This window comes from Bubalus bubalis, chromosome 9 (genome assembly GCF_019923935.1).
Source record: "Bubalus bubalis isolate 160015118507 breed Murrah chromosome 9, NDDB_SH_1, whole genome shotgun sequence".
NCBI classification, from domain to species: domain Eukaryota; kingdom Metazoa; phylum Chordata; class Mammalia; order Artiodactyla; family Bovidae; genus Bubalus; species Bubalus bubalis.
The window spans coordinates 77,028,726-77,038,551 of NC_059165.1; the positions used below are offsets into that span (position 1 = coordinate 77,028,726).

The following is a 9,826-nucleotide window of genomic DNA, read 5'->3' on the forward strand; positions in this document are numbered from 1 at the left end:
GCCCTTCAGGCTTCTCTGTCCATAGGATTCTCCAGGCAAGAATACTGGAGTGGGTTGCCATTCCCTTCTCCAGGGAATCTTCCCAACCCAGGGATTGAACCTGTGGAAGTGAAAGTCACTCAGTCATGTCTGATTCTTTGTGACCCCATGGACTATACAGTCCTTGGAATTCTCCACCCAGAATACTGGAGTGGGTAGCCTTTCCCTTCTTTAGGGGATCTCTCCAACCCAGAGATCAAACCCAGGTTTCCTGCATTGCAGGCGGATTCTTTACCAGCTGAGCCACAAGGGAAGCCCAAGAATACTGGAGTGAGTAGCCTATCTCTTCTCCAGCGGATCTTCCCAACCCAGGAATTGAACCAGGGTCTCCTGAAATGCAGGTGGATTCTTTACCAACTGAGCTATCAGGGAAGCCCCAGGGATCAAACCTGGGGTCTCCTAGATCACAGGCAGATCCTTTACCATCTGATACATAGGCACACAAAAAAGTATTTATGAAGATTAAATATAAAAATCTTTCCAGAAAAAAATTAAATTAAATTTTAAATTAAAAAGTTTTTTTCTGACTCAGGCAGAGACCTACCTTAATAAAACAATCAGATACAGAGATTTATATACAAGATTGTTTATTAGAGTTATAAACAATAATGAAAGTCTGAAAAAATGTAAAATCTTCTGAAAAGAGGAAGAAATATGTATTATGAAATGGTTACCATGATGTTAGTTAACACATCCATCACCACACTTAATTGCAGCTTTTTGTGTGTGTGGTGAGAACTTTTGAGATTTTTCTTTTAGTGAATTTATTCTCAATAACGCTTACCTTTATTTCATTATTTTGTTCTCATCTTTTTAAAACTTTTAAGAAAACTTTGAACTTGTTTCCTACTTCACTAATTTGCTATGCTTATGGTAGCTAACTGTACATGTTTTGCTTTCCTATGGTTTTAAATTTTTTTTTTTCCACGAAATGTTTCCATTCATGTATAGTTTTATATGATTTCAGATATATGTAGATATCTTTGTGGTGACTATCTGACCTAGTTTCATGGATGAAATGCTCTTTTGAAACTTGCTGAAAACTCAAATTGTTTTAAAAAGATGTTATTGTACTAAATTAGTATTAACAGTTTCTTAAATTTATTAACCAGGAAATTATTAATTCTGATTCTGTGGAGTCATCTCTGAGTTGAACTGCTTTATATACTTAAGATTTTTTTTTTAAATTTATCCTCACAGAAGGAAGCCTACATTTGTTCCTACTGGAAGATGAAGAGAACTTGGTAAGAAGTCCATGTCTATTTCTGTGTACTGTATGTCTCAATGAAAATGAAGATGAAATTTCATGTTATCAGTTAATTTTATAGATCAGAAATCCAGAAACCAAGTTTCATGTGTGGTTGTGGGATGCATAGAGATAAGACATTGATCAAAGTACTGAGATAGAGTTGCAGTGAAAGCCTTTTTCTGCCTAAATGAGTTTCTCTTCATGTTTCTTTTGTCACCCAGCAGTTAGGACCATGTTGGGGCTTCCCGGGTGGCTCAGTGGTAAAGAATCTGCCTGCAATGCAAGAGAGGCAGGTTCAATTCCTGGGTCTGGAAGATCCCCTGGTGAAGGAAATGGCAACCCACTGCAGTATTCTTGTCTGGGAAATCCCATGGACAAAGGAGCCTGGCTGGCTGCAGTCCATGGGGTTGCAAAAAAGTCAAACATGATTTAGTGACTAATCAACAACAGGTACCTACATGCCAGAAGATTGTGTGGCTCAGATGCCTCTCAGTTTAGCCATAAGGCCAAGAAAGTCTGCCATGGCTTCTGACAAACTCTATTTGTGTTTTTTAATCTCAGCGGCTTCACCTCTCCTTGTAGGAGCATTGTAGGAGTGTGGTCATTCCAGGGTTTGGTTCACTCACCCCGGGCTTCATCTTCTTTCACCGTGACGTGAGAGCGAACGTGATTCAGCCGTTCGTCCATAGTCTCATCTGTGATGTGTTTAGTACACATCCTACCTGAAAGTTTAGAAAGGTTTGACATGTGGCACCCTTCTGTAGTTTCCATTCCTTATGCTTTGTTTTCCATTTTTTTTTTTTCTATTTCTTACTTTGTGAATTGAGAGGCTTAGAAGATACCATATTCTTTGGTATAATAACATGGAGGGGTTAAGTTTCAACATATGAATTTTGGGGAGTCATAAGCATTCAGTTTGTTGCAGAATTCACCTGCTTTAAACTGGAAAATATAAAAGAATAGCAGCAACAAAATGCCAGCCAATTTAAAGCTATGTCAGAATATTTTTAACTATTCATTTCCCAAATGTCTAAAATAATATATATTCAGAATTCAGTTCAAAATGAGATAAATATGTCAGTCATTTTTACCTCAATACATGACTATCATTGATTCAGTTAATTTTTTATTTATGAATTTATTTCTAAAAAATCCTTCAAAGTCATCAACATTAGATAGCGTTTAGTTATATGTTTAAGAAATCCACTCTTGAAAAGAAAAGAATAATACGAAATTGAGAATGCGTGGTGTGCATCTAAGGGTAAATCCATTTTCCTTCCAGATGATTATGATGGGAGCATTTCTAACTAAAAGCATTTTCCTTGTTATAGCCAAGTGGTTGCAGAAAATACGCACATAGGGATCCTGGATTTGTTATCAGAGAAACACAAGGTTCCTTGGTGTTTAAACCAGTTAGGCAGCTATTCTTTAAATAAGCCACTTTTTGAACATGAATAAAATGTTGCCAGAGTTTCTGGGTGTTGGTGTGTGGGGTGCCATTTACCTAATTGCCCAGGCCCCTCTCATAACCATGGTGGTTTGTCTGAAAATCAGGGAGTAAGCATGTAATAGTCTTTGTTAACTGCCAGTTTTTCTTTGTTGGGGCTGAAGACAGCTTGCATCTGTTTCCAGGACATTACTCCTTAAACAGATGTTCTGTATCTTCTACTTACTGCTTTGTTTGTGCATTTTATGAAATGTTATATTGTGTGTTTAACTGGAATGATTTTGTTCTACCAAAAGAGATTCACAGAGAATCACGATTGTATTTCTTAAATACGTATAAAAAGTTAACTCTAGCTAGGTGGTCGATATAAATTTTCTTTTAAAAAATGTTTTGGTGGGGTTGATGGTATAAAGGGGAGGATTACGTTTCTTTGAAGTCATATAAAAATCCTAGAAAAATAGTACAACTCAGAAAACCTGGACATGAGTCTTAAGTATATCAAGTCTATCACTTGGGTCTTTGCCTTTCAAGTCTACTAGGGCATGAGGTATTTCTGCTCTTCTTTTGCCAAGAACATGCTCTAGTTGCTTTTGATTTGGTTTTCAAAGTTACAACTCAATATTTAAATTACAAAGCATCCATAAATATCACTACTACTGCTGTTGCCAAGTCGCTTCAGTCGTGTCCGACTCTGTGGGACCCCATAGATGGCAGCCCACCAGGCTCCCCCGCCCCTGGGATTCTACTCAATCCTTCTGTGTTAGAGATGAACATTGGACACTCCCACTTGCTAAAAGGTGGTTCTCATGTTTTTCTCCATCTCAGAGAAGACACATCAGGATGAGGTTGTTGTTCCTTTTTCATTCAATACTGTCATCCCTTCTTCCTTAAGGAAAATCTAGTTTAATACTCTTCCATGAATCTATATCCTTCCCCCCTCAAAGCTTGAGGTTTTCTTTAGGATTCCAGCTTTAGACACAGAAGTTTGGCCATCCCATTTCTAAGGGTATGTGCAGAAAAGAGTTAGCACAGCAGGCCTGAGGCTACTTAGAAAGCACTGTTTGCAGAGTTGTCCCTTGGCTGGTATTTGGAAGCTTGGATTTCTGTTCCCACCATTCCCTGCCTAACAAAAGAGTGGCCCTCTGTGCCCATTTTGTTTATGCAAGCAGTGTGGTTTATGCAGAGCACCTGTTTTACTTCTGGGAGTCTGGAATTTGGGCAGAGGTTGTGTGTGTCCATGTGACCAGTCTTTGATGAAACTTTGGGCACAGAGTCCCTCAAGAGTTTGTCTGATAGATGGTTCTGTACATGTATTGTCACAGTTTGATGCTGAGGGAATTAAGATCTGTATGACTCCACTGGGAAGGGACTCTTGGACGCTTGTATCTGGGTTCCTTTTGACTTTGTCACATGTGCTTTTTACCTTTTGCTGATTTTTTTTTTTTGTATCCATTTGCTTCAACAAGAGTTAGTCATGAAGACAACTATATGCTGAGTCCTGTAAGACTTCCTAGTAAATCACTGAAGTAGGATATGGTCTTGGGGATCCTCTACATAGGGAAAATGACTGTTTACTATTTCCTACAATTTCTCTACCAGTAATAACAGTAAAACCAAGAAAAGAATTAGTATCTTAATGACTTAGAAATTTAAATGAAATGTCAAGGATTGTTAAACTAAAACAAATGCTCCCCAAAGGATATCCTTGGTAATTCTGAAAGTTCTAATGATTAGTTGTTGCAATGTGGTTAGGGAAGTTTTCACAGAAGAGGGAATCTTTGAGTCTATGTTTATGTCTTTTTAGAGATGACCTCTCTAAAAACTGGAAATAGAACTGCCTTATGATCCAGCAGTTCCACTGCTGGGCATACACACTGAGGAGACCAGAAGGGAAAGAGACACGTGTACCCCAATGTTCATCACAGCACTGTTTATAATAGCCAGGACATGGAAGCAACCTAGATGTCCATCAGCAGATGAATGGATAAGAAAGCTATGGTACATATACACAATGGAGTATTACTCAGCCATTAAAAAGAATACATTTGAATCAGTTCTAATGAGGTGGATGAAACTGGAGCCTATTATACAGAGTGAAGTAAGCCAGAAAGAAAAACACCAATACAGTATACTAACGCATATATATGGAATTTAGAAAGATGGTAACAATAACCCTGTATACGAGACAGCAAAAGAGACACTGATGTATAGAACAGTCTTTTGGACTCTGGGAGAGGGAGAGGGTGGGATGATTTGGGGGAATGGCATTGAAACCTGTATAATATTGTATATGAAACAAGTCACCAGTCCAGGTTCAATGCACGATACTGGATGCTTGGGGCTGGTGCACTAGGATGACCCAGAGGGATGGTATGGGGAGGGAGGAGGGAGGAGGGTTCAAGATGGGGAACACATGTATACCTGTGGCGGATTCATTTCAATATTTGGCAAAACCAATACAATATTGTAAAGTTTAAAAATAAAATAAAATTTAAAAAAAAAAAAAAAAAGAAAAATCATTAATAGTATCCTAAGGCTATACCATGGGATTCCAGTTGAATCAAATACTACTTTGACTATAGAGCCTATGTAGATGGAAAGATAATACAAGAATAGTCAAAAAAAAATCTTTTTAATTTTTCTCTTTGATGCCATTGAAGTTTTTTGCTGGAAATTTGTTGTGTGTGAGTGCATGTCTGTGTTTGTCTCAAAGCTTCAGGAATGAGCACAGTTATAAAAACCCATTAAATAAATAAATAAATAGAGAACAAAAAATCATCAAGACAGTCTGGGGCATTGTTGAATCTGTGCTGTGCTTTGCTAACAAGCATATCAGACTTTTCCAAAACAATACCAAAGCTGAAAGCTGGTGATTGCCTATGTGGTAAACTTATCAAATTGCTTTTTATCTCTTAGTCTCAATGGAATAAGTATTGCTGATTTTTCACCTGTGAATATGGATATAAAATACTCATCTGCAAGCTGGTAAAAGGTGGACAAAATAAGTCACTGCCCATCGAGAGCAGGCCAGGTTTTTCCTGTCATTTTTAGGAAGCATTGGTTTGATCTCCAATGATTGCTTCTTGAGAAACCTGTTTGGGATTTCAAAACAACCAATACAAAAACAAAAAATATAAACATACATGCCCTGGCACAAAGTAATATTGTCTGGATATCAATCATTGACAAGATTCTTTTGTCTATGGTGAAAGACTTGATATTCACAGCCAATGGCTCAGAAATGACTTTTAGAAGAATTAGCCAGAGGTAGAATTTTTAAAAACAAAAAGTGATTCAGTCCAATATATCCACATATTCTTTTTCATTATGGTTCATTATAGGATTTACATATATTATAGTTCCCTGAATTATCTGTCAATTTTAAAATGAGAAGGTTGGGTTAGGAGTTTAAAGTCTATTCTGGCTCATTTGTTGAAAAAAGTTTAATTATCTTAGCATTGTAATCAGAAATCATTTTAGAGAAAGAGAAAATATAAAGTGACTTGGAGTAGGTGAGACCCTGACAAAGATGTAAGATAAGAATGAGGGAATGAGTGGGACTCCGTCTGGATGAGAAAAGGTGAAGACTTCATTGTTTTGCTGCTAAAAGTAGACAGAAGAGCAGGTGAAGGGAGCGGGAACACGAGGGCCCAGAGCCAGAAAAAGAAAACTGAGTGCTGGGTGGGGAAAACCCAATGGAGAAACCCTCAGTGGAGTGGAGGTATTTGCTGATCAAAGGGGATGTTAGAGACCAGGCATGCCTAACTTTTGCCTTTCTGGAAATAATTGGTAAAGTGTTTCATTTTCATACATGGATTGGAGGTTGAAATTTTAATAAATTTTGAAAAATGTGCTATGTTTTAAGAATCTGAGTCAGTGTGGGCCAGCACCATAGCAGCATAGAGGCAATTATGCTTCAGGAGAGCAGGGACAACATGAAATCATAAACCACTATTGTGATTCTGCGAAACATTAAAGCGATCATGGTTTTGGGGTTATGGAGGGAGAATTTAAAGCAAGTTAATCTAAATCATTTAAATCTGCACAAGATAGAAGCTATTACCCTTCAGTTGTGTCCAACTCTTTGTGACCCCATGGATCATAGCCCGTGAGGCTCCTCTGTCCATGGAATTTTCTTGACAAGCATACTGGTGGGGGTTGCCATACACTCCTCCAGGGTTTCTTCTTCTCCCACGAATCAAACTTGTGTCTCTTGTATCTCTTGCAGATTCTTTACTGCTGAGCCACCAGAGAGCCGGTAAAATCACGTTTCACAGAGGTCAAGTGATTTGCTAAATTTTGCATGCCAGTAAATAGCATGGTTGATTTCAGAGCTTAAAATCTCACACTCTGAGGACAGTGCTCTAATCCTTACAGAAGATGACCTTTTGGAAAGTATTTCTTCCTCTTCTAAGAGCACAAGTGATCATGTCTTTTTCACATCTCATTGTGTATCAAATACTTAAAACTAAGAGCTAATCATTTTGTTTCTTAATTCAACTGGTTTCTTTGAGATCAGAGAAATGATCAGAGAAATTTGCAGATGTATATAACAAGTACAGAGGTCTTCAGGCTTTTATGTTGACACAGAGAACCAAAGGGAAAATGCATTTATCTTAACACATATCAAAAACTTGCCATGTTCAAAGCAGCCATGTGTAATTAAAAATCTTAAACATGACATTACTTTGCTAGTATTGTGAGGAACAATCTCTTCACAAGTTCAGCGTCCACTGCAGTGGCAATAGGGATATGCATATCTGGGTATAGTCAGTGTGATATACTTGAACAACATAACTGTGTACAAAGAATGAAGCTGTACTTATGATTTATGGCATACAGTATTGATAACTAATTGAAATATTCAAGAAAGTAAAGATTAGAGCCGGGAAGGAAAGGTACTTCAGATCAATAATTGCATATTAAAATATATAAAAAATAAATTTGCATGCTAAGAAAAAAAAAGGGTAAAGATGTGATATACTTTAATTTTTAAAATCTACATTATAGTTGATTTACACACAAAAAGAAATATTTTTTGATGTGTTATATAATTGCCTTTTAGAATTTTTTTCTTGTTTTTGTTCTTTTTCTTATTTTGTTTGTGTGTTAGGTTGATTGCTTATTTGGGTGGGAGGAGCTCCAGCTAACTTTGTTCTGTTAGTCTTTTTTGCTTTGTAAATAATGAGAAGCCTCATTTTTAGTTGTTCAAGTTAATTTTGGGACAGTACCCTGCTAGCCAACTTGATGGACCTGATTCACTCCCTCTCAGTGGTGCTTTATGTTTTATTTTAGTTTTATTCATTCATTCATAAATATCTTGAGGACAGCCCGGGTCCTCCAGCCATGGTCTGCCACACAGATTGTTGTCTCTCTTCCATAGGGCCTAAGGAGCTCCCCACAGCTCTTCCCTCGTTCCCTCCTCCACAGAGGAATGCGCTGACTGAAGCCCTCTCACAGAAGCGTCTGTGTTACTTCACATGAGGTCCTAACATCTGTGAGAACCTTTCCAGTGAAGAGCTGTCACTTCTCCTCAGTGTTAACCCTCTGCCTGCATCTTTGATTCTAATACCCAACAGAAGTTGCCTTATATACCTCCTCTTGAATTACTATTATCAGTTTTTATTGATTAAATTTTACTTCATTCCTTCGAAAGTAAAAGAAAGTGAAAGTCACATCCAACTCTCCATGGAATTCTCTAGGCTAGAACACTGGAGTGGATAGCCTTTCCCTTCTCCAGGGGATCTTCCCAGCCCAGGAATCAAACCCAGGTCTCCTGTATTGCAGGCAGATTCTTTACCAGATGAGCCACCAGGGAAATCCAAGAATACTGGAGTGGGTAGCTTATCCACTCTCCAGCAGAAATCCCGACCCAGGAACCGAACCGGAGTCTCCTGCATTGCAGGCAGATTCTTTACCAACTGAGCTATAAGGAAAGCCCAAAGGCAGCTTTTTACCACCTGTCACTCTCCCTACAGCTGTTATCATCTTTACTTCTGCTGAATATCTGGAATGAATGCTAATTATCACCATTTTCTCACCACTCATTTTTCCTGTTTATAAAGGTCTTAATTTTTGCTATTTAATGAGTATCTCCAGTGATTTTCCAACCACTAAGTTCAGTGGCCCTCGTTTCCCATTATTCTGACATTGAACTTTGCACTTGGTTGAATCTCTCAATAACTTATGTTCATTTTCCTCTGTGAAATGTGACTCTTTCTCTTCAGCTTAGATTTTGTTTTTACTATTCCTGAACTTTAATCACTGTCTTATGCCTCAGAACTCTGCTTTTCCCTGTATACACTCACCCCTTGGAGAATTTAGCGATGGACTTGATTTTAGACATTATACCTTTGCTGAATTTAATTCCTAATAAGTATTTTCGGTCTTGCCCTCTAACCTGAGCAGAGCATCTAGAACAAATAAATACACAATAAACATTCACTATTTACTGAGTGAACATATAGGTAAACCCAGCATGAACTTATATATATATATTTGTAAGAATGACAATTTTTAATGCTTAAGTTGAGAAAACTTTCAACAGAAGAATGATATTAGAAATAAAATGATTTTCTGCCAACTTTCTCAGAAAAAAGACAAAGGGGATTTTCTTTGTCCTAACGTTTATAATTTTCCATTTCATATTGTGTTGACCTAAGTGCCAGCTGAAATTGAACACCATACTTTGATTAGAGTCAGACAATTCTTAGTAATAATGATTAAGCTTCAAGTTCAGCTTGAATTAGTTCCAGGGATGAGTAAGGGTAACACAGGGAGGGATACTCCAATTTTTTTCCATCAGTCATTTTTGTAAACTTTCATCAAAGAAATCAGATTTCAAAATACTTTTTTTCTATAGATGTAAAATAATCTCCAAAGTTTTTAAAAGTTTAGTCTGAGTATTCAAATGTATTGGGAAATTGATTCCTTATGAGCTTTATAATTTTAAAATGTGAGATTATTTTAGGTGTGGCTTTTGTGTGTGTGTGTAAAAAATCCTCATAACTTGGATTTTGGGAGCTTCATTCCAAAATGGTCTTATATTTGCTTCTGACAAACACCTCAGGGCTAAAGCTGGGTTTACATTA

At 37.4% G+C, this 9,826-nt stretch overlaps 1 long non-coding RNA gene across 2 annotated transcripts in view; it reads left to right on the forward strand.

Annotated features, from left to right (window-relative positions):
* Window positions 1-9,331, forward strand: part of LOC123335101 — a 28,277-nt gene extending 18,946 nt beyond the window's left edge. Inside the window, exons 3-5 of one of the 2 annotated variants that reach the window (XR_006553438.1) lie at window positions 1,240-1,283; window positions 6,964-7,014; window positions 8,119-9,331. This is a non-coding gene — a long non-coding RNA (uncharacterized LOC123335101). The remainder of the gene's footprint in view (window positions 1-1,239; window positions 1,284-6,963; window positions 7,015-8,118) is intronic. The other variant, XR_006553437.1, reaches the window with a different exon arrangement.
* The last annotated feature ends 495 nt before the right edge of the window (window positions 9,332-9,826 follow it).